The 26,622-nt window shown below is 36.6% G+C and overlaps 1 long non-coding RNA gene across 1 annotated transcript; it reads right to left on the bottom strand.

The window, feature by feature from the left end:
- Nucleotides 1-1,754: 1,754 nt before the first annotated feature.
- LOC122189189 lies at nucleotides 1,755-26,622 on the bottom strand. Its single transcript, XR_006181737.1, has 3 exons — nucleotides 26,556-26,622; nucleotides 21,539-21,751; nucleotides 1,755-1,916 (listed from the first exon to the last, which is right to left on the bottom strand). It is a non-coding gene; the product is annotated as an uncharacterized LOC122189189 (long non-coding RNA).

The raw sequence follows: 26,622 nt of genomic DNA, 5'->3' as shown, positions 1-26,622 counted from the left end.
CCGCAGTCCTCCTTGAACTGTTCTTACTGCAAAGCCAATGAAACCATTGCTTTAATCCCACTGGCCTTCAGGGTACATCATATGGTCCTTACTATTTAAGAATTCTTTTTAGTGTGCTTCCTATTTCCTTATTTCTGCAGTATATATAAAGTCCTGCTTTGTTTTTCTATGAGCATTGAAGAAACTGGAACCTTTGTATCACCCTGACGTGTAACTAAAGCCAAATCTACCTACCTAAGTCAAGTGCAGAACAGTTCATTCCCCATTGTCACCCATTCACCTGTGTCACAGTTCTATGTTTTTTTTGTTTTTGGGTTTCAGTATTCCGTATCAAAACATCATGTAGTGTACAGGGTATTAAAGTGTTAATGCCCCAGTCCCGGGTGCCTATCCCTGTACATTACAGAAGTCACGGAATCTGGCCCTTCCGGGTGGGGGTGGGGGGGCACTTTCTTGCTGCCTTGCAGTGATATCTTCTCAATTAGCTGAGCCATCCTGGATAGCCTTAATTAACATACTTGTCATCCATTTTTCAGTTGGGCTGCTCACGGTTCCAATCTGAAACTCCTTGTTTTCCAGTTATTATTTTCATAGCACAGTTACTGAAGGCATCCGAATTCTGAGTCTAAGGTCATTACCTAAGGCTTTTCAATAGGCACTTGCCACCCCATTTATGGTAGAAGGATGTATCAGAAATTTGTATTATTTCTCTTTCTGCCTTGTAATGTTTCAAAATTTACTTCAGGACTTCAAACATTGTTTGAATTAGTGAAAGCATCACAAATATAGTGGGCGCTAGTGGGCGCTTTTTTTTTTTTTTTTTTCCCCTCTGATGAGGAACATATTCCAGTTCATTGGAACTATGGGCTCCACCCCACAGCGTTGATTCAGACATGTAACCTTTAGTCAGAATAGCAAACGTAGGGCATGCTGGAGGCCTTAAGGTTACTGCTGAAAATAGCAACTACAGATTTGGCCTCATTTTCTTCTTTTCCTTTCTGCATTGGATATTTTGCAAGAGATGAATTCCTCTGTGCTTGATAGTAGTCTATAAGATTAGATTTTTATACTATACTTTATACTTCAGCAAATCCCACAGAACTCATTCTGTTTTATGTTTCTTCTTATAGGAGACTATTATATGTAAGCTGAATCTCTTAACTATATCAAATCCAATATAAACACCCTCTTTATAAGACGCACCTCACTCTAATGCTCAGTGTGGAACTCCTAACAAAAATTATAAATGGAGTGCTTTGTTCGGGCATTTAACTCTTTCACTCCTAATATCAAATCAAAATGTTTAAGCGGCTTTTATTTTGCACTTGAAAATAAATATAAAGGGAAGCCATAACTTAACCCATATGATGTGTTTTGAGCAAATCTAGGAGAAGATTTTAACAAGGGACAAAAATTAAGATGTAACTTAGCCAAAGGTTTGAGTTGGTTTAATCTCATTTTTTTCCACAGGGGTGTCTGGGAATAACGGGGGGGAGGGGGAACGTGCTAAAAGTTCGCTAATTGTTGGAGAATTCAAACCTGTTTTCATTTATTTGAAATTATTACATAATGGAAGCGGGACGCTATAATTCAACCCAAATGGACAACTTCAATAAGCGGGTGGAAATGATTCAATACATTAAAGAGAAGCTGTTTCAATAACAAATCTTTAATATAATCAGGAGTGAAGTGGTTAATTTAAGTTTTTACTGAAAAACAGGCTGGCAAAAATGTTTCCAGGGATGTGGGGATTTTTTTCCTTTTACTCAGAAGGGGTTTGGAGAGGAGGTTTGGAAGGGAAGGAGGGCTTTGGTTCCAGGATCCCCGCATTCCCACGAGTTCCATTAAGGAAGGGGGAAGGGCTTCCTGCTGAGGCAGCCATCTGCAGCTTTCTGTGAACAGCAGGAACCAAAGGCCTGGTAAAAGGAGAGTAAACCCAGGGTGACAATTTTGTCCAAATTCAAAGGCAGAATGTGGCTGATTTTTTTTTTTATTATTATTTTTATTAGTGGTAGTATTATTACTACTATTATTAGGAGGAGGAGGGAGGACTTCTCTGGCAGAATTAGCAGGTCTATAATGGAATATTAATTACAAGAGAACAATAGCAGTGCAGGCAGAAAAGCAGAGAGCACAAACACACCCTGACAGCCTCTCCTGGAATGCGCCGCCAACAGCAAGCTGGGATTGTCATCATCCAAGCTACTGTCGCTATGCTGCAAGCTATCTGGAGTCCATGGATTCATGGCTGAGGTCCCCTTAAGTTATTGCTTTCTAGGCTAGAGTAAATTAGACCTGGATTTTTGTAAAGTGCTGTCACTTAATACCTATTTTATTAAGGTTATTTTTATGCCCATAATTTGAGGCTAACACATCTGTTATTTCCTCCACTGCCTGGCTTTGGTGAACGTTGCCTATGGAAAGTAACAAAGAGTGACACTGGAAAAAATAACAAGAGCGTCTTAACTTCCAACATCTGGAGAAAACAATATTAAAAAAACAGGAACAAATAGGTATGGTAGCCTACAAAGCAAAAGCCACTTTTTAACAACAGTACATGGTTTACATGCTACAGTTGATTTTTATGATTTTAGTCTGCGCAATAAAAAAAAAAAAAAAAAAAAATTGAAAATCTTGTTAAAGAAGCAGCAGTTCAAGTTCTTGTCTAGGCCATCCTTATGTCAAAAACCCAGGTATAAAAAGAGAGAGAGAAAGAGAAAGAGAGAAACAAAGAGGTAGTCATATTCCTTCCAGAAAAAAAGTTTCAAAATTCCATCTCAAAAGCTTCCTGTTGTGTAGTTTTCAATAAAGTTTTATCACTCTACATATAGGTCCCTGGCTGCTCTATACAGAGATGTAGATTATGCTGTATCATTTGAAACTTCAAAATCAAATTAAGTATTCCTGTGGAGTGATAAATACCAAAATTAAGACGGTGATGGTAATTTTCCAATGGGGAAAAAAAAAAAAGACAAATATAAAACATCTTAATATTTGCATTCAGATGTTTCACTATGACTAAACAAAACAGAAAATATATCAAGAAATCCTTTAAGGAAGGGGATGCATTTAATATACAAACATCTATCTGGAAATGCCTCATTTCAATACCACTGTTTTTTCTTTTTAAATTTGATAGATTTATTTTTACAGTGTGCATTCCTAAACCCTCCCATTTGTTGTCTGAATTCCTGTTTGTGACCTTGGAATTCCAAATTTATGATGTCATCTTCTGCCTTTTTTTTTTTTTTCCAAGGGTATTGTATTCAAAAATGAAAACAGTATGGAAATATTTCCCTATCCCTTCACACCCTCTCCTTTTCTCCTGTTAATAAACGTAGCCTTGGCATGAATTTTAGAAGGAAAAAAAAAAAGAAAAAGAAAGCAAATATTTTTATCAAGAAGGTAATGTATCCTTACCATATGCCACAAAAAAAGAAGGCCTATCTTTGACTCACAAACATCACAAATGCAGCTACTAATTTCTAGCTACTGTTTTGGGGTAAGGACAAGATTTCTGCTTTCATTTGGTATTTTCTTTTAAAGAAAACAACACACAATTCTATGGAAGATTTTCTGTCTTTTTTTTTCCATTTAACTCTCTCCAAAGGACTCTGTTCCCGACAGCAAATGATTGTTTTAGCAGTTTTGCTCCTATGTATACTACATGTAAGTAAAATCTGTCTCTCGGCCAGTAATAAGAAGTAGATAAATGGTAGTTAATAACAGATGCTCCTAATGGCAGGACCATTTCTTGTGACAGCAAAAGCAAGAGAAAGTCATTACACATCCAACAGTGGATGTGCTTTTAGTTCACAGTACAAATAAAATGGGCCACAGGTCAGTAAAACTCTCCTGCATTTGAACACTTTTGGTTTCCATAGATTTGGCTTCCTTTAGCTAGCTATCTGTATAGCTGAGTGTTTTTCTGAGAAGCTTTACTGCCTGAATACATAACAGTGACCCCAGGCATGGGTGAATCAACTCCATTAACTCTGTAGGTAGCAAAATGATAGCTTGAAGGCCATGAGAAACCTTGCAAATCCAAATGATAACAGATAAAAACATAGTGCAACATGAAAGCAGAAAACGAATGACAGTCTAACCCAAAAAATCCTTTATATTCCAGAATATTTTACAAATGCTTAGCATCTCACAGGACTATATTCAAAGTTACCTGTACAAATAGCATTTCCTTCACAACTCTAAAATACTGATTTTTCTAAAGAAACTTTGAGGTCCAAAACTATATAAACCAAACTTAAAAATGTCTGTAGTTGCCTTAAACACCACCAACAGAGACCACAATGTTTGCACAGCAAACATTAAGAATACAAGAACGTTTTCCTGTCTTTTCAACGTAAAATATTATTTTCCTCATACAAGTCTGTAAATGCAACACAGTATCCCAATGTTGAAATCAAAGAGCTGCAGCAACACAGCTCTTGTACCTTTTTATGGAGAGAAAAAAAAAAGAGAAAGAGAGAGAGAAAATTACAAATTTGTCTTAATAGCTTCACATTTTATAAGCTCAGAAGGCTGGTGTGATTATTCTGAAGCAAGAAGCTCTTCCTGGCTGACTTCATTGCTGAGCCCCACAGCAGCTTGCCCAAAGCTGCTAGTACTGAGATGTTTCCCTTCTGGAAAGGCACCAAACACTCTTACTGTGATATTTAAAGTCCATAATATGAATTGGAATAATACACAATGTGGATTCTTTCTTGCATATATGCTCATACCAACTTCTGGGATTGTTCTGCATCAGAGCAGAAAACGCCTTGATTCAACGCCTTGATTCAGTAGACTGAAACTGATGAAAAATAAAGCATCTGTTTGAATAACATTTAGATGTTTTTAGGCAGTTAATATTGCAAGAGTTTTACTCAGTGGAAACGGTTTACCTATGAGTAACACCTCAGAGCAACATGCAGGTATAGTATATGCATTCACAAAGCAAGTAAAATTCAACACAGAATATATAGGTATCAGGAGACCTCTCTATCACCGAGTCCTCAATGTAAGGCTCCAGTGGGATTTGAAAAATGCATGGGCTCTTTTCCAGCCCTGTGAGGTGAATTATATCCAGTGAGACTGCAGATATGTCTGCACAGACAGGTGCAGTCAGTTCTCTCAATTCCTCTGTGTCTCTGGTCCCAGCATGCTGCAATCCAGCTTCAACACAGAGGCTACACAGCTACATTTTCATGAGGGGTAGGATATATTCCCTTGGGCACAGTCAACCTTCAGACATACCAGCTAAGAATATACCAACTAATTCATGAAATGCATCTTTTCTTTTAATGCAGAATGTTGCTTAGAAATCCAATTGGAGAAAGTAGAGGTTTTTCAAAAATCATACAAATTAAATGTGTATGTATCAATACAAACGGTTTTACCAAAGTTGTCCAAAATTGTGTATCAGAGAGCAGTACATGACAATTTTAAAAAATATCCAGTGGCTTAACTTTGAATGATATTCAGTCACATCCAGTCTTCAGTGCAAAAGAAATAAGGCCACAAGGCCAGCATTTCATTTAAATCCTAGAATCCTTCCTCATTTATAATATGTGCCATAGAATGAAGGGAAAGAGGTAAATGAAGCAATGAACACCTAATAGCTTCACTTACAGCTTCTTCAGCGCCGGAAAAAATTACACTGTGTTTTTATTTATAATACTGGCATAAAATATAATACGGCAACCTGCTCAAATACTGACCAATGACCCCAACTCAGTGAAGTATCTAGAGATGTTTTCAAGTATTGTGTGCAAAATAAAGCAAAAGCTTCAATTAAAGCATATGCTTAAAATTACAGTCCACGTAAAGTGCAGATGCAAAGCAAGCAATCACACTACAAATTACTTAAATTATTCTGAAAGCCTATCGCAGAAATCTGATTAAATTGTAATATTGGGAAGCCAAAATATGTCAACTAGTTTTTGGAGCAAGATATCAATTCCCAAGTGGAGCAGGGTTAAAATGTTACAGCAACATGATCTTGCATGATTTTCAAAAACTTACAAGTAAGTGAAATACCCAAGGGAATACACCCGGGGAGCACCAGGCCACAATTCTGAGAAGACTGGAGTTAAGTGTAGAACTCACCGGAAATCAGAAAGAGAAAAATCAGATAGTTTTCAGCCCCCAGAAATCTGCCTAGGAATTTATAGACCAGATAAATCTCCAGGTTACCTGCACTTCAGGTTTGTCAGAAACAAACCTCTCCTTATTCTCCTTCCCCCCTTCCCCCCCAGCTATCTCTCCTCTTCATTAATCAGCAAGCTGTTACGTTTAGTCAAACATTTTGTATAGCTAATAACAATATTAACAATAATAATAATATTAAATATTGTACTTCATTCATCAGAAGGAGGCAGAGCAAATGTCAGAAACTCATTAACTCCTATTAGCTTTCCACTTTGATTTAGATAGAAAGTCATGTAGGTCAAGGGAAACCTTTTTTAAGCTCAGCGTCATGGACTCAGCAAAAAATTGAGCAGACTTTGCAAGAGCTACTATAGATCTGAAGGAAGCATGCAGAGCAAAAAAAGAACTGAGAATATTTGCTAACCCATTCATTGGCTGTTGCTCACTAGTGTTCTCACTCAAGAAGCAATGACACCTCCTGCTCGGGTTCCAATGTGATAAGCACTCACAGAACAAACCACAGGAAAGGTAGGGATCATTAATTCTGCGCTTCTATTAGACCTTGTTTCTCCTTAATTTTAACATATGAACCCTGAAACAAATATCTATTTCCTTCGTACCACGGGAAGAGGGGCAGAACAAGTAATTGAAAAAAGCTATTTTCTGGCTTTAATAAGAAGTAAGTCAACACAATATAAAAAAGCCTTGTGTTTTGCAACACCTGTCACAACTTCAAAGAACATAAAAAGTAGCTATTGTGCAAATTACAGGTGTCAGCTTAGAGATGTGAAGTCCAATATGTGGCAGAAGCAGAGCAGTTCAAACCATTGCTGTTCAAAACAAAACAAAAAAAACACATAACGCCCCTCAAAAAAAAAAAAAAAAAAACCAACAAACTCCTTATGACACACACCAGTGGATATTGTTCAAATTCCACATTTCCATATTATCTCATAAGTAATATATCATTGAAGCGCACAAAGAGATTCAAGAATAGATTGGAACAGAACTGAGGTTGAGAAATCATGCATTCAGGGCCAGAAAAGAGAGAAATGAAGATCACTGTTTAATTTTGCTTCTAAAATATGGCTTTCTAAATGTTATAGGTGGATAAACTCAATGCAAAGTGGATCATCTGCGGAAAAAAAAAAAAAAAAAAGGGAAAAAAATAAAGAAAAAGCTTGTGTGATCTGAGAGATATAATCTCAGAATATTGTTTCTTGTCATAAAGGACTTAAAGCAACACAAAGCTTCTAAACTGATCAATCCCTGATGCAGTCCTAAAACCAGAATTGTCCAGCTAATCCAAATGAGAATAGTCTCAGTGACAGAAGCATTAACAACATTACAATTGTTTGGTTCTAAAATCAAATCACGTGTTAACTGCAATTAACATAGGAGGTGATGCTTTAAAATATACTGTGGACAAATGTAGCTGAATCTGAGGATGGCTCATTTATAGTAATTTGCTTGCAATTTCTTATTTTTGAGTCTACTGTCACTAAATATCTTCTAAGGTCAAAAGTTAAAATTTCAGGGGTTAACAACATGAAATTTCCTTTTCTTTCTTTTTAACTACCCAAGAGGGACAGAGAGAGTAACATCCGCTTAGTAACAGCACTTCCTCTGTGATGCTAACTGTGAAATATGTAGCTGGCCCTGGGTATTAACAAGGAGTATGTGCTTGAAGCATAGAAACAGACTGGGTTGTTTGAAACATAGCAACAGACTGGGTTGCAGGGTCATCCCTCACTGCTACCTAATTTGGCTTATTGAGGGATATTCATGGTCTGGGTCCCCTGAGGAACTGACACGATGACTCATCTGAGCACCATATCTGGTGTGTTTATCATCATGCTATTGTATATAAGGACAGAACTTGTTTTACAGATAGGCAGATGTGTATTTGATGTAAGGTTTTCAGGAGCACTTAAGCAACTTAGACATTCACTCTAATTTTTCAAAAATGCTTCAAATACCCACGGAGCATGTCTAATGGTACAGCAAAGTCATTAGATACTTGGAGTTCCTTACATTGGATTTAAAAAAAAAAAAAAACAGCACTATGAATCTGTTCAGCAGTTAAACAACTGCTGCTTCCTACAAATAAGATAGCAACTGAAACTAGTTCAAACCACCAGCAAAAGATCTCCTAGAATTAAGAGAATTTCTTATCATTTTTAGTAAGCCACCTTTTTCCTCTTTCGGTACTATTCCTACATCTCACAACAGATCTCTCTATGATTATTATGTTCTTTGAGCTCAAATTTCAAAATTTCCATTTTAATTTTCTCTCTTCAAACTGATGGATCTGTATTTTGGACAAATCAAATACGGGACATTCATCACTTTGTTTGGACTTCAGGAGGTACAACGTTGATTGCCAATGGGATGAACAGTCCTGTCCAGTACTTCACTGATCTGTGCCTTGCAGCTGAGAGCAGCTTCAACTTGAGACTGCTTCTTACTGAATAGACAGCTTCACAAACTCTCAGCCTGAGAATTTGAAGTTGTGCCCAATTAATCCAGTTAATTTTGTCCCAAACGTTTAACAGACAACAAAAGCAACAAAGGCTGCTATGAATTCTGTATTTGAGTCAAGGTAGTTAGAATATTTTCTATACTATGCAGCATTGATATGGAATTCTAAAATTTCCCTCTCCAGTTTTAGTAGCTAATTAAAGCTAATTATAAGTCAGTTATTAAGAAATTTAAAAATGAGAGAAAATTCTGCAGAAGTCCAACATAGTTCAAAAATATACATTTCCCAAATATCAAACAAGACTGGAATCTGCAAAATGCAACTCCTGAATGAAAGTTTTCAGTTTAATTGCAGTAACCAATAAAAGTAACATCTCCTTATCCCTTGCAACAAATTCTTTGCATCACTTTAACTTTTATCTAACAGTACCTCAGAAACTGCATGGTATTGCAATCTGAATGAGTAACAAAGAAAGACAAGAGAATAGCTGAGGAAAAGCTCTCTCCCCATCAGAGGAACAGCTATCATAATTCTGTTTTACTCCACTGGTGACTTGCTAACAATCTTCTCTATTTTTCTTACATGGATAAAGATGAAGATAAAGAAGAATGCTATTTCCCTAGAGAAAGGACGGTTACAGGGAGAAAATAAACTCCCGCAGAACCAGAGTAATATCTGAAAAAACAAACAAACAAACAATTCAAAAACTGTTATCTTAGTGCTGAACATGAAATACTTCTCTCTACTGCAGAAAATTTTTGATGTTACATTTTTGTTTATTCTCACAGAATTGCCAAACTCTGACTCAGTAGTATTCACTCCATAGATCATGGAAAGTTTCAAGGATCTTTGATTTACTATATATTTCTATAGAATCTCTCAAAAGGGTGTCTGTTTCCAAGCCTGAGTCACAAATTGTGCCTACTGACATCTTTTCCTGCCATCTCTGATCCCTATTTTTTTTAGCAACTACATCACAGATGGAAGAGTATCACCTCCACGCGTTTTGTGAAGATTGTAATCAGCCTTCGTAAGCACTCACCTACTGCCTTCTCTTCTGTTGCAGACTGAAACAATGTGGAACATGATCTTATCTTAGCTATCCTTTTATCATTCTGCAAAGTTTCTGTGTTAGGACTCAAGCTAACTTCTATTAGTGGCTGAGTTCCTTGCTGCCTACCATACTTTGACAAGCAGTATAAATACGTATGCCTAATCTTCAGCTTTTATTTAAAATAATTCCCATCACTTACAGATGAGAACTACAGGAAAATCTGTGCTCTTTATAATACTTTGCTGATTTCCTCACTTCCTCTTGTGCACATACTGTCAGTTTTTGAATTGGAAGGAAGTGGAGAAACCACAGGTGGTGGTTTCTAAGCCTTAACAAATTAACTGGTCAAAACGTGCAATGTCCTCTGCATTGCAGCATTCACTCCCTGCATCATGATATCCATCACCCACCCTCTTCCTTCCTCCGCAAACTCTCAGAAGATTCACACTATATCCATTTCCACAGTTCCTCTCGGATTCCCCAGGCAAATGCCAATCAAAGCTTCCTTTGTTGGTGCTATGTACATTCCTCCATGAACTATAAAGGGTAAGAATGTCCTAACTTTCTACAGGCTATCATAGGCACGTGCAATATTATTGTCCCATAGTTTATCTTACCATGCCCCAGAGAAATCTCATCATCCTGTTTTCTTTAAATGGACTGCAGATATCTTAGCCAAGCTTCCTCACCACTGAGTCACTGACCAAGACTGTTTACAACTTCATAATGAGTCACCTTCAGGATTTGGCTCACTGTCAATACACGGGCTGGTGGTTTCAGCTAGTCTCTATTTTGTCTTATGATTCTTCATCTTGTCAATTTAATTGCACCTGTAGGGATTATGAACATAAAATGTCTCCGTCCTACTTTTCCTTTCATTTTCTTTGTGTTACTTCATGTAGACCAATGTCACCTTCTATCCCTAGATTGACTGCTGTTCCAAAACATTGACTTTCATGTCGTTTCAAGCTCCTGTGTCATAGGAAATCCAATTCAGATTTCTTTTTTGCATCTCAGAACATCATATGTTATTCAAAAGTGTTATATTTTGGGGCATGTTAAACTATACTTAATATATCTTTCATCTCTCTCATTCTGTGAATATTGCAAATATCTAAGATACTTTACAAGTCATGTTGCCTTTTCCTGTATGATATCTTTTTACTTATTGGAATGTGTAAATGACTAAGAATTCTGTTTGCCCAATAAATTTCCTTTTTGCACTATCCGTTGCCCTGAAGGTTCCTTTTATGCACGTTCTGTATTTATTAATTCTTTCCTTTTCTAATCACTATGTTTAGCATGTCCACTCAGCACCTAACTCCCCTTTAGATCTGTGCTCCTTGCAATCAGTGGTTGGCTGAGATCCCAGAGTTAGTCACATTCGTTTTCTGTTTCACCTTCAGGCTTTCACATACTGCTTCAGAGCTGTTATAGTTATGCTTCCAAACTAGGGCAACATTAATATTTTCATTATTTCATTATTTTCTAAATTTATCTTATAAATATGTTTTTATATTACTTCCTTTCCTTTAAATGTTGGGGTTGTTGTTTTTGTTTATATATGTAGTCTTTTCCAAGTGCTTGATAAATTTCCTGTAGGAGTTTTTCACAATTCATCTTTTCTAAAGTGGTGTTTGCTTTGTGGCACAAAAAAGCCTCATGGCAACAAAATTAGGGTGAGAGGTAAAATACTGCTATTAGAAAGAGGCTAAGAAACCAAAGCAGAGAGTCAGAATGAATAATCAGTTTTCAAGTTTTCAGTGACCAGAACTGAAGAACTTAACCCAGTTTGCCAGGTGAAGGGAGGATATAAGGGTGCGATTAAAAATATTCTTGTATTTCATTATTACTAACAATATAAATAAATCATACCTAAGTGCTGTGCAACTAAACCCATGGAAATCACACCCCCAAAAAATCTCTCCTGTATTTTCAGTCAGTAGCTTCTAACATAAACCTGATTTTAATTCACAACCTCAACTTTTGTGGACAGAAGAACACTGCTATCTTGTTTTCAAATAGTAAACCAGTTACATGACAGGCACATCTTTTAAGAACTATAAATCTTGTGTACACAAGACACAGCTATTCTAAAAAGTGAATCCACTAATTAATTTTCAGGCTTTTCTACTGGTCTTAGCTACAGATTCTTTGGTATACCGAGTTTAACCAGACTTGTTCTCCCACCCCAAAAAAGAGGGTGCTTCTGTGTTTTCTGGTACCAGTTCAGACTAATGTGTGACTAGCCAGCACTATGAACCTGTTTATTTTTAAATCAATCTAGATAACCAAAACCTTCCATTTTTCGTGGTTATTTCTCTTTTTGTAATTAATCTTCTGAGAGGTTACACATTAAACAGTGCTTACTCAACTGAAACAGAAAGTTCATATATAGTTTCTTTTGTAAAGAACAAACCACATATAAATTCACATTTCTTGAATATGGAAATAGTCATAGCAATGAAAGTTATACTTAGTACACGTGGAACGCACGCTTCATTTTTAAGTGTTTTTTTCTTTCTACATATATAAATATATATAACATATATATAGTTTTTTACTATTATTTTATATTTTATATCTACTTCTATTATTTTTATTGTATATATATAAAAAACAGCAATGTTTGTGAACTTCAAGATGATGAAGTGTAATGGGCTCTGGAGCCTGCTGAGATCTAACTGCTTCAATCCAAACTGTGAATCTGCATTCAGAACTGTAAGCAGCAAAATTCAGCCTGAAAGACTCATTTCCTTGGTGGGAAATGTTATTTGTGCCAGTGAGAGGAACCAGTGGCTGGTTTATGTGATTTAAGCATTGAAACATTGGCCCACATGAGGTGTAACTCAGTTATAGACTGGATTCCGCTGTGAAACTCTCCCTGATTTTATGCTTGTTTTTAGCTGAGGCCAAGAATAGTGGTTTATAAAGCTTGAGGTACAAATAGAGAGAGCAATAGACACTCACTGTGCTGAATAGCAGAGCGGAAGAATGATCTCATAAGAACTTTTTGCTTTTAAATGCTGGACTCCACATTGGTGCTTTTCCCAGAGTAGTGAAGGGTAAGAGACCTCCAGTTCTAGCTAACTAGTTCGTACACTCTGACACACACAGCCATAAAAGAAAGCAGACACATTATGGATGCAACAGAGCCAGTATTCCAAGTTTGCTGGGGGAGGGAGTATGATTAAATTGCTGTTCATAAGGATCTTCATGCACTTCTGCCTTAAATGAAACAGAAATTTGTAAACTCATATACTTAAAAAAAGAATTACATTCATAATAAGCAAGATAAAATGTACCCTAGGCTTGTTTGATCAGACAATATAGGACAAGATAATGTCAGTCATGAAGTCTAACTGAGTGTTATACTATCCAACAAAATCTGGAATAACACATGACTGAAATGTAGAACATCTGCATGTTGTTGAGAGTCTCAGCAAAATTTTTAATTAGATGATGTGTTTTGAATGTCTTCTCACTTAGTGGGCTAAATAAACAAGTATTTTTAAAAATACAAAACCCAAATTTATGGGCAAACCTATGAAATTCTCATTCCAGTACCAAAACAAAACCAGCATGAGTGCTGATCTTACCTCTGCTACTACAGCTAGTATGAAAACCAACTACCTAAACAAGTAATAAAAAGCCTGTTAATGGACTTCTCAATTATATTCTAGACATCTGCCAGAGAAAATAATGCTGAGTTAGATTCTCTCCCCTGGTCCAAAAACAGAGTGCACTCTCTAAATAAGCCATATGTTAGCATGAAGCCCCACACATAAAAATGGAGAGAGTAGTGAGTAAAACTGAGAGGATCACGCTGGTGGGGTTACTAACATTTTCTCAAGATTTGCTACTGATTTTGTTTATTATTTTGATTAATGCCGTGGCACTAGAACATTGGAGTATGCTGAAAAAGTCTGCAGGCAACACAAAGATAACAGGCATTTGTCAGAGGAATGGATATTTGTGAAATGAGATGAGATGCCATTCAGTGAGGAGAATCACAAAACTTGTGCTGAAGGCTAAGAACTTTTTCTGAAAAGATTCCATAGGATCTGCTCTGGAAATACCAGAAGACTGCAGGAAGAGTACAAACTACAAAAACAATCCTTTGTTAAGACAACAGTAGAGGAATAGGATTAAATTCTTAGTGTACCACTTTGCAAACTTTGCAAGACCTCATCTGCAACACTGCATGCAACTTGTTTTCAAGGGAAATAATTTTAGCACTAGAAAAGTTGTAGAGATGACATACTAGAATAGTCAGAGGAGTTTATGTTTTATCTTTTGAGAAGAAATTAAGAATTCAACTGATATAAAAAAAAATATTTCTTATATTTCTTAATAATTAAATAATTATTAATTAGTTTCCTTTAAAAAAATCATCAGGAAATCAGAAAATATATATATAAGCCAACAGTTAGTGCTGACACAACAGTAAGTCAGTGAGCAGCAATCACAAATTACATGAGGCTGGAAACTGGAAGATGATGTCTAGCTATTAGAGTGGTAACCTCCTTATGAAAGATTTTTTCCAGAATAGTTACAAAAAAACAAACAGACAAAAAATAACCAAAAAACTGTTCTTCAGAAAAAAATTAATAAACTGCAAAAATATATCAGTAGTATATCAAATAAGTTGCAGAATACTTGCACACAGCACAGAAATTCATTTCCACTCCTACATTTCTCTCACATCTTTCATGTACTCACGTAATGCTCAACTAGACAGTTTTTTGTTCCAGATGCTCATTTTTTGTTCTGAAGGAGACAAACTATATTACAGAAGCAGTGTTTTTTCAACTGCAGCAGTGAATTCTTACATAAATTAGAAGCAACAGCAGAAGAATATATAGGTTGATTATTTTCAATTGGATAACTATGCAGCCATCATCTCTAATGAAGAATATCATTTAATCCAAAAAGATGTAGGAAAAAGTAACCAGGATAAAACGATATTTAAAATAGATTGCACTGATGATAGAACATAACACAAGTCAATTTTTGATACTACTAAAGGAGGGAAGAAAGGCTGTCTGATTGTATGCTTGTGCTGTACCATCTTAACATCTTTCTGTGTCTAATTAGTTGATTAAATTCAAGCAATAGGTTTCAACTGAAAGTTCCATACTTTCTTTAGAACTTCTGAAGAAATTTGCTACAGAAGAGCCCTTATTTTACTAAATTCAGGCAAAGTCAGAATTCCTTCAAAACCAGCAATCCCTCACAAGCAGAAAATAAAAATATAAACATTGGTTCATTTATGATCTTCTGCATTGCTAACATTTTGCTCTACGTGCTCAGATCGTTTATTCATTCAAAAAATGCATGCTTAGTAACTGCACAAAAAGAGGATTGAATTCTTTAACACATTATTAGTGCACTGACTCAATAAGCCCTTAGTTTACCAAAGAGGATATTTACTGTAAATACGGCACTAAAACCAGCTGCATCACATTTACACAAAAAGAAAACATACTGGATTGTTTAGAAAAAGAGGTATAATATAGTGGCGATTGCTTTTCCCTATACTTCTGAATTAAGAGTTTGAAATACTGTGCTTGAGGTCCCATAAAGCTTGGTATGCCTTAGGAACAGCACCCCTAGTTTAATTTGGGCCAGGCTCATTTTTCCACTTTGAAGAAACAAAATGAGACTTTAACAGTTCCAGGAGCCTGTAGGTAGCTGCGAATTGAGGATTCTAAAACATTCACGTGGGCAGAGATCAATTCATAGAATAAAGCATATTTGAGAGAGATTGAATTTAGAACAAGACTGACATTTCTCCCCTCCTACTAATGCAGAAACAAAAATAAATTAGCTTATTCTCTTCTCTATCTCCTTTTAAGAATTATGAAACCCTTCTTGAAACAATATATGCAAGTGAATTGCAATTATAACATTCATATCATTTAGGGAGCCAAATGGATTAAGCACAAGAAAAACAGTAAGCTTCATCATAAACTTTAGGAAGCCATAATATTTAGGCACAAAAGCTCCTTAGGTACACGAAGAATGGGAGCTCCCACTACTCGTTCAATCCAAAAAATAATAGGCTTTCAAATCCCAGCATGGATCAATTTCAGAGATACGTGTCATAAGAACTGCGTAGCTTAAGGCTGTTAGCCAGGAAATTCAGCAAATTTGTCCTCAGGTTAAATGGTGCCATGCAACCCAATTGCATTACATCTATATTTTGAATGCTTGCACTTGGCAAAAACTCTGGTTGAAGATGTCTTGTATTTTTTTGGCTCCTGCAGAGTTTGTACTAGAAAAACATTTTGGTACAATTGTCATCTACTGTTTACTTTCTTAAAAGGGCATGGAAATAAAGTCACTTTAATTACTCTTAGGTATGCACAGATCTTGAAATGCTGAATTCTAATTCCTATAACATGAAACAAATATACAACTTGGAATAACTTCTTGCCCAGTCAGGATGATCCAAGATGGGGATGTAGAAAGAATGCAATAAAATTGCATCAGAAAAGAAGTGTACTGTCTGGCATTGTTGTGTATGTGATAAAGACATGCCTAGAGTATGATTTATAACTTGCTTGAGGGAATGTGTAGAAGTTGCAAGTAGTTGGTCAAGTGATGATAAACATAGCAACCACAGAGCAAACTATGAACTGAAAACTTAATCTCAAACTTTGGGCAAATATTTTCGTGGCTAACATACAGTGAACACCAAACTGCCACAGGTAACGCTTTGGTCACAGGATTTATATTCCCATCTTACCATAAGGGGTAAAATAATTCCCACATGATTTCGTTCTAGGTATTTGAATTCAACAGTGGGAGAGAAATAGGTAACACAAAGGTGTTACTGGACTGCTTCATCTGAAACTATTTCATCAGTAAAACTAAACTTTTAAGTTTCCATGATACTTGTGTTTTTAGCAAATTCTCTGCCATCTCTAATTTCTTGTTGCAGCTGCTGAGCAGTATATAATACCCAGGCTGAAGCTTTACAAGTGAAATTTCAGAAGAAAGTTTAGACGTGCTCTTCCTTACTGGACTGGACTCATAGACTAAAAAACAAACTTAAAAACCTAGAATAATAGCGTCTACTTGCTTCAACAGACCCACCCACAATTGTGTGCTTTAATTTTTCAACAAGATGTTGAGGTAGGGCCTGAGGAAACCCATAAAAATGTTTCATTTGGCTTTCTGGCAGTTTTCCCCAGCTAGAGGGCATGAAAAACACTAAGGATGCAAGACCCTGCTAAGTTTCCATAGAACGCCTGACTCAAACACTGCAGAACATTCTGTACATCCCAAAGCAGTGGACTCTATTACTCCATTCACCCTAGGGACAGCAACAAGCAGCAGCAGGTCATCAACTGGAAACTGGAAACCTGCCATCTTTTAATTAGCTGCTCTCTACTTCACAGTAATCATGTTTGAAATCCTATATAATGTAGGTCAGATTTGCTGTACAAGCTCAGATAACACGAAGCCAAATTTTTAATTATGTAATTAGCCAGCAACACCTTTTCAGATGTAATAAATATCATCTCCTCATTAACGTTAGGAAGCATGACATACAGCCAGGTTTTGTTCTTTCCTAATCATTGTCCAGATAAACAAAAGGGCTTCCCAACTGACTCTGGACTCAAGAACCACTTTTTTTCTTTTTAACTGAAGACAACAGCTTTCTATATCACTTAACTTGGATTTCATCTTGAATTCCTTGCAGGAAGTCCTTCAGATACAAGGACCAAATTCTCAATTCGCTTACACCCAGTGCAAGGGTTATTTAAGCCACTCCACTTTTCAGTGATTCCAAATAAACCGGTTTATGAGCAATCACTAGAAATATTGTAAAAGCAAATAACACTACCTCATACAAACTGTACACAAGACCTTAGAGCAGAGGATATCAAAGGCATCAAAGTCTTATCGTTATTTCACAGACTGTTGCTGAACTGAATAAGAAAGATTAAGTGTTACTTAGTCATACAGCAAATCAATTCCTGATTCAGGAGCAGAACACAGGTCTCCTGACTACCAGTCCAATACTATGGGGGCAAATGACCTAAAAGAAAGATTTCTCACATCTGGTCCCTTCTCCACTTCCAGCATCATACCGCGTTGCTACTTGTTTAGGGTGCTAGGCTGAAATGTGATTCTGGCTGTGCATTAAAAAACAAAAATTCAAATTTAGATGGTGGATTCATATTAATACAAATTAATAAATTTCTTCTGTTAATACGCTGCAGTATATTGTGTAATATAATATAATCCTAGTAATATGAGCCCTTGCTACAGCTCTCTGCTATTAAATCATTGCCAAAAAGTGGGGAAAAACTGCCAACCCTATGTGCAAATTATGAAGTGTGCAGATTCACAAGATTCTGTGTTATTGACAAAAGTAAACTTTTTTTGAAATAGACTGATTTAGATAGCTGATTTCTTTAAATACATTTATTTTACCTTGCAGGCTTCATCCATTTGGGCAGGAAATTAACTTTTCAACCAGTGATCTTTTTCAAAACACCTCTTAAAGTGTTATTTTCATAACGAATGCTAGTAAGAATAGCCCTGTATGAACACACCCCCAAAATAAGTTTACAATGTCTGACAATACCCCAAATATTTTGGTAGGTGTAGTGCACACAGGCACTTGGTTTTGAGTCAGAACTCAAAGTCCTAATTCACAAAAGAGCACAGAGGTGCACTCAGAATTTGGCAGGCCTGCAGCTTCAACTTCACCCCAAACAGACAGACAGGCAAGCAGCCAACCTTTCAAGAACTACCTCAGGCTGCCATAGATCTCCCACCTCTCAGCCTAGACATTTCATCAACCACTGGATCATCCCTCCTCTCCAATGGATTCTGCTCTAATGAGATGTCTTGGGGAATTCCTCTTCACGCTATTCTCACTCTTTAATTCCAGTCCTCTCTGCATGATCCTGCTCTTCATCATTCACCCACTCAGGGGAAGAGAGATGAGCATGAGGTTTCCCAGTCCTACAACAGGAGATTTCTTTCTCATACTTAAAATATTCAGGCCTGTTTATCTAACCTGCTATGGCTTAACAACCATGACATGTAGCATAACTGTCGCCAGGGATCAGCAGCATTAGTAAATAGAGAGGAAAGGGAGCTTGTTACATTTTCCGAATGGATTCTCAGGTAGGGGCAAAATAGGAGCTGTTATCCTACACCTGGAAATGATCACAAAACAAGCTCTAGCTCATATCTTTGAATACATCCTGTGCATTCACTTTAAAGTATATTTCTTGCTGCACAATTTCTTTTTATGTCAGAATCTTCTCAATTTCAAAACCAAAGAATTCTCTGGAAAGGACTATTATTTTTCCAATGAAATTTTTCCAGTGATCAAATGGAATATGCTAATGGAAAGTCATTCTAGTGAAACGCCTGCCTCTTTCATTTGCCAAAAAACAGGAAGGTTTTGGTAAATGTCGTCAGTTGTTTGTTTTAGGAAAAAAAAAGTTCTCCGCATGTCATTTGAAAACCAAGATGAAGTTTGTATTCTAAAATATTTGGGAAGTTTTTAGTACTTATTTCTCATAAAATCTTTGATATTTGTCTACACGTTCCCTCTTATTTCTCATTAATAAGCAAAATCAATGACTTTAGAAATTGTTATTCAGTCCACAATATCTTAACTTTTTTTTTCTTTTTTATGTCTAAAGAAAGGAAAAATGAACGTAAACGTTAACAGTACCCTGCAATCTAAGTGAGAAAGCAGCTATAGTGTGTTTTACCAGTGTCAATCCAGTTTTCACTTGTTCCACTGAGAAAAATAGATTCCTTCATTGCTCCTTCTCAGTTTTCATCCATTCACCAAAAAAACATTCTCTTCATACTAGAAACCCACCTTCATTTTTCTTTTATAAAGTACTCTAAAAAAAACTGTATTTTGCATCCTGAATTAGATTGCATTGAAGGCAAAGAACTCTATTAATTATTAAAAACTTTTTTTTTGTATATACGAGAAGATAGATGACAATTTGTCATACTAAGAAGTGCAACAAACATACACAATACATCTGAACTGAAGTTAGAGAAATAAAATGTATAAATCAAACATTAGAGAAAGAAAGAAGAGAAAAAATGAAATACGTAAGGTGGCTGACAGGCCAAGAATGAGGCACAGTGGGTGTACCTACACCAGTAAATTAGGTGTATCAGTCCTGGCTGCTGTAAATAACAGGCATGCGCCGGCCCAAGACCTTGCTATTAAATTCTCCCATTCTCCAAGTACAAGGCTACATGCAACGTACCACTTGGAAATAGTCACCAGTGCATGCTGTGTTCTGCACTGTGCCAGAAATAAGTGGCCCAAAGTAGGGTCATGCTGGAGTGTTGTAGCAATTTAGCAGTACATTTGAACAAATCTCAGCAGCCAAGAATATTGCCTTGACTTCTATGCAGACAATGAAGAGATCCTGATCACTAATATTGCGTGCAATTATCTTTCTGCTTCTCTGAAAGACATAGCAATTCTTCAAACACATGGCCTGTTGCATTACTAGCCCTACATTTTCTCTTTGATAATTTCAAGGAAAAAGGAAAGTCAGTAGAGAGTGATCCAATGAATGACGGAACCTTTTGAAAGGAAATAACCAAAGGAAGTAGAATTAAAATGAGACTTAAAGACATAATTTCTGATCTTTTTGCAGTTCTGGCTTGGAAAGCATTATTTTTAAAACTATCTTTGCAATGCTAAGTAGTACTAGCATACCTTTGCTGCCTTTCGACATATATATTTTATGTATTAGTACTGAAGAAAAAAAAATAAATACACAATTCTTAGGCATTCCTTTGCAGTCCAGTTCATGAGTTTTCTTAGCCATCCCTAAAGCTTCTGTTTGATTTGAAATTATTATAGGACTTGAGTAGAAACATCTTTTTTCCTTTTAAGCTTATATCACAATGTAGATTTAGAAAAAGTCATTTCACTGGTAAGAAAAAAAGTAACATTGGATTTTAACTTATGGTTATATCATTAGGAATATATATTTCAGGCCTGTGACCTTACAGCTGCAAAATATAGAACTAGTTTTACTTCACAAGTTTTTGTCCAAACATTTTCTTTCATTTTGATCCAAATAGTTTCACACCCACTGAGTTAGACTTTGACTTTCAGATTTGAGCAAACTGAAAATTCCAATCAGTTCCTCAGTTAGAGTAAATTGGTGTAGCTCCACAATGGAGCAAAAAAACTGACTTCAATGGAACTACATCGATTAACACCGTGTGAGGATCAGATCCTGATCAAATTGAAACTCAATTGAAATGGCTGTGCTTCACCTGGTGTTTATTTGCACCTCACATCAAAACCATGCAATGCTATGAATTTTGCATGATTCTGATCCAAAGCCACACACTATATATGCTTAAAATTGAGTTCAGGTCATTCAGGAGTTCCACAATGCTAAGCAAATCTTTTGATAAATATGGTTTGCGTTACTACTTTGTAACAAAACTCCACACCAGGTGACTTTTGTGTGGTCTGGTGTTTGATTGTGAACATTTTGCACTGCTCTAATGAAACGATTTCTAGGACAACTAAAGGATGAAAAAATTTCAGTTCAGCGATTTAACCACAAGTTCCGTGATACACACACAAACTGTGACCACAGCATTAAGCTCCTGATGTCTAAAATTTGAAACATAATTCCCTGTTAAAACACCTAAATAACACTGGTGCAATCTTCTAGTGATTGTGTGCAGTGGAGTGCAGCTCTCATTATCGGTATAAGTGCAAGCCAAAACACTTAGCCTTAAGACTTAGTATAGGCTAACATTTCATCAGAGGTTGTAAAGGAATTGAAAGGTTTTTCAGAGGTATTGACACATAAAAATACCTGAAAGTACAGATGGTCATCTGAGGCTGTATCCAGTGAAGGCACTGGACTCTTCAGACTGGGACAGGAAAGGTCCTGTGTGTGGAGTTCATGTAGCGATGGCTGAGAAGGAAGTTACTGACAGGAGCCTTTTCATTCTCTCTGGAATTTTCATGGGAGTCACAACTCTGAGCATGTAGGACCATGAAGCACGCAGAATACAAAATTGTTAACCTAGACAAAAGTATTTGCATGCATTCATTATTTGTAGAGGAGGTTACTACCTTGCCTTTTGCATGCAGAAAATACATATACCACACATACAATAGGCCATATAGCTCCAAGAAGCTTTGAACTTTTTGCATTTGCCCTAAAGAATGTGATTTGTAGATTCAATATGTATAAACAAAATGCATGCCTGGGATTTCTGGATTGCTCCAGGCAAAGTTTGCTTGTAGAAAAGTTGATATATTCAGAAAAACTGTGACAAAAGGCAGCCTTATGCTAGTAAGAATTGCAACAGTGCTTAAAGATCTTTTCACTACACTTAACAGAAATGCACAAAAACAAGACAAGGGCAAGTACTCCCATGCAGATGAGACCACAACACAGTGGGCCACAACATATCCCTTCACATGGGATGAATATAGTATGCGACTCTAAGCTCTAGTCTTCTTGAAGGCCTACCATGCTAAGCCTTTCAGAAAAAAAAAAAATGACAAGAGGAATGTACTATTTGAAGTTTCTAACTCAGTCTTGGAGAAAGTTGAGTACCCACCTCCTCAGAGTTAGACAGGCACAGCTATACAGACAACCAAAAGTGTAACCAACAATTCAAAATTAAAGCTTACAGTGAGAGGACATCTGAATTCAGGCAGATCTAGCATTATATGGCACTAGGGTACTGTCTTCAGGTTTCATGCAACTCTGTTCCATACAGCAAATTTCCTAATCTTTTACTGAATTTAGCCTATGACATATTACGCAGATTTAAGAACTACTAAGACATCTGCAGCTTCAGCAGGTAATTTTCACACGACCCTGTTTTTGTCACTGTGCCTCTCACAAAATGCTGCCATCTCATTGTGGCTGAGCTGCACAGTATCTGTTTGTACCTACATCTCACTGAGCCAATTCAGCTTAGCATTGCCCTCTAAAACATAGTTTGGCACAAGACTGAACTCCTCATAAGTCACAGAGCCAAGACCATCACAAACTTATATTGTGAGACAAAATGTCCTGGGTTTATACTATGTCCCAGAAGCACAGGACACCTTACCTAATCTGCAAGCCTCAAACATAGGCATTCTATCTTTTAGCAAAGTGATCAGCTACAGAAATTCTGTGTATTCATCTCTCTTCATTTAAGGATGTATCAACACCATCTGATGACAGCAGCTAATGAAATAACAGCAGGAGAACAAAGAGCCGCATTACTCCCTAGCTACTGGTAAAGGTATACATCTAGGAAATGGGAAACCAAAGCAATGAATCCATGGACTCTTGCTGCATCCTCTCCAATGCCTTTCAAATGACTGCCACATAGCTCCTTTACTGTGATTTTCAAATGTGCTCTCTGCATCTTTGAGCACCCCTTCTCCTTACCACCTGATTCCCATCACATTCTGGTGATCAATAATTTTAAATGTGAGCAGTAGCTTCCTGGTTTGTACAATGACTAGTTCAATGTTATTACAGTACTGTGACAATCTCCAACAGTGATCTGACCGCTAAATCAAGCTGTAAATTAGACAGACTGGATTAACATTTTTCTATTGAGAAATAGCATGTTTCTATAGTCAGTATAAGGGCTTACTGCTGGCATGATTCTTCAGGCAGGAAGACAAGAATTTATTTTACTGAACGATAGTACAAATGCTTGAAAAATACACTGTAATAGGTCACTCATTTCCCTTGGAAACATCTACTGCTCTTTGGACTTCAGCCACATTGGTACTTGACTCTAACTTTCACTGTCTTTCATAGATGAATGTGATGCAGGAATTGGGAGACAAGAAGATAAAAACAGATAAGCTTTCCTCGTTGAAATTTCAAAATATGAGCGAATGGAGAGAACGTTTCCTTGGGAAAATTAATCCTGTTATTGCTAGCACCAAAACAAACATCTTCTGTTGTCTAATCTAAAATGCTTTCATGGGTCAAAACTACTTAATGAAAACTGTTTCCAAAGGCATTCTATTTTTGGGTCCTCAGTGTGCCCATTTACAGAGCAGCAGGGCCCTAGAATTTTTTGCATAGTAGAGTGTTTAATTTTACTTAGGCTAATTTTACTTAGGCTACCATCCCTTCCCAGTCCCATAAAAAGGTTTACATACAATAGATCACAGAGACTATAAACTAAGGACAAAGACTTGCACAATGCTGCTGAGGTAATCCTTTGTGCTCTGCGCATACCGGTACTGTATAATATTTGAGGAAAAGCACTATAAACTATTTCAGACATCTGTTTTTAAGGTTGCAGAACATTACAATGTAAAAAACAGACACTACAAGGACTCACATTTCCACCGACTTCAAATGATTCTGGATATTCAGCGGAAAGCACCAAACTGAGTAACTGCTCTCCCAACTGACAATGATAGCATGATGTTAAATGAGACAGATACTCATGCTGCCACTGTGTTGTACTGTCATGGTTTCTTTGCTCTCCATATGATGAAATAGGTGTTAAGCAGAGTTTGACAACTGTGCATTTGCCTTATCATATTTGCTGTTAATTCCATTATTAGGTATTATATCAGATTTCAGTGTCCCGTTTCAAAGAGCACAGCATCTGCTTACTAAAAGTTTCACTGTTGTCTCTATTCAACAGACAGCAAAAATTTTAAATAAAACTGCTTATTACATCTATAGTTCTGCGCTTCCTTCTAATACATAAAATACAAAACCAATTCAGGCATCATGTCATAATGAAGCTGAAACAAAGCAGCTTTTTGGGCAGCTGCTCAACATTCCTCCTTCTGCCTTGTTTTCTTTTCGGTAAATGAAAGGAAACAAAGGTTCCTGTTTGTTCTGTAAACCTCTGCCCATAGCACAGCATCCTCCATAGCAAGCCAAAAGCACAGCAGCTGTCAGAGACATAGCTGGGCTTAGGTGAAAGCAAATACTTCACTAAGTACATTGATCCTTTCAGGGCAGTAAAAGAAAGATATATGTTATATCACTTCCATAACTTTTAAGAATCACTCAGATTTTCTGTCATCTGAAGAAGGAAGTTTAAAAAACTTTCTTAAAGTCCAGGTCTTCAGATTCTAGGGAGTACAAAAAGGTAAGGATGGCTTCCTTATTTTTGACCAAAAGATGCTCAATTCTCCCTTAACAAGTAGGAGAATTCTAAGCCTCTAGCTCCAACACACTTTCACAGTTTTTGTTTGTTTTTGTTTTTTGTCTGCTTCAGCTTACTACTTAATATATCTATATATATACTATATATATATATCATCATGACAGACACTGCTGCAATGGACTCCAGAATTTTGTGAACACATTCTGCCACCTACAAAGGAACCGTAGTCTTCAGCTTCTTTGCAGTAAATTGTTCAACAGTGGGCTTACTGCCAGAGCTCTGCATAGTGGTCTTACAGCACTCCAGATCCCAGTATGAGTACATTTGGGAGGTTGCTGTTGTTAGCTTGTTTTGTGTGTTTCTTAAAGGCTCCTAAACTATACTCTTGAAAGAGTGCCTGGCTTGTGTTTTCTATACTTAGAGGAATTATATAGAGGAAAAAAAAAAAGAAAAAAAAAGAAAAAAAAAAGCCAACACATAAAAACCTAGAAAAATAAAGCAGTAACCACTGTATATACCTAATCAAATGAAAAACATGTTGTATTTTCCTTCTTTTTAGTTATCAGTGAAAACCTGCCAGATTTATGCTTGTACTATAAGATACCAGCCAACAGCTGTTAGCAAGCTAGAGAGTTGGTAGCTAAGGTCCTACATATTGTATTTCTTCATGTGAGGACAATGTTTAATTATAGCCTAGGTAGTAATGATAAAAATATTTGCTTGATGCACCCTTTCTCTGAAGCAGGTAAGCAAAAACCCAATGTCTGGAACGAGCACAGAGGGTGGCAATTACCCAGATAATTTTAGAGTAAGAATGTACATTATAGGCTCTTCCATGGGCTTGTCTTCTGGACCATTTTGTGACTTAGGACTTCATAAAAGATTTGTCTATGAGTTTGCTCCAATAGTATACCTAACAAAATCCACATTCCATGATGATATTACAGCAGTACAGGGATAGATCTGGCTGCTCTCTTGTCCCTCATACTTCCTCCCATTTCACGTACTCTCCTGGTGAAGCAGGATCTTAGAGGCACTGATGGTATATAATTTTTTTTCAAGCAAACTTATCACTAGTGCAACCTTTTTTAATGAAAGTGTGAGAATAACTCAATTCAACACAGAGCTAGCCTGAAAAGGACTCAATGTCTTTATGACCAATTATGGTCAAAGAAGTTTTTGTTTTGATAATAGTGTGTTTGACGATATCTGTCCACAGAAGGAGGATGTAATGTTTCCTACTTGACATACCTTCTGTATTGTGTCTTGTTTTCCTGTGTTCTCATTTTTCCAGGTTCTATTTGCTTCTCAGTTTTTTCTTGGGTGACATCCCATTTTTGGTTCATTGTTTTTTATCCTTATAATAGCAGACCATGTACAATAAGCATCAGGAAAAAAAAAAAAAAAAGAAGAAAAAAGTGTATGGATGTTCTTTATGTCTCCTGTGCTAAAGAACACATGAATAAATTTACAGATTGGACAGCATTTGAATAAAGTCAAAAGTACCCTTTTAAATATCCAACTTCAAACAAACAAACAAACAAACACATTAAAGGAACCTTAAATGCTTAGCGCCAGGGCATATCTTGCTTAGTAAATCTAATTTTCTTCACGGTTCATTATGGGTAGGATATTCAAATCTAAGATTTTCTTTGTTGTCTATTCTAGTTTTTTTATTTTTCGTATAAGCTTTATCTACACAAAGCAAAGACAAGAAAAAAGAGCACTCACCTACATATTCTTCAGGAGAAGGAAAGTCAAATACATTCAATTCCTGACAACTGAAGCTACTTCTGCT

This window comes from Lagopus leucura, unplaced genomic scaffold (genome assembly GCF_019238085.1).
Source record: "Lagopus leucura isolate 7727_CA_CO unplaced genomic scaffold, USGS_WTPT01 Super-Scaffold_100157, whole genome shotgun sequence".
In the NCBI taxonomy this organism is placed as follows: domain Eukaryota; kingdom Metazoa; phylum Chordata; class Aves; order Galliformes; family Phasianidae; genus Lagopus; species Lagopus leucura.
The sequence above is the reverse complement of the archived record's forward strand: the minus strand, read 5'-3'. Positions and strand labels throughout refer to the sequence as shown.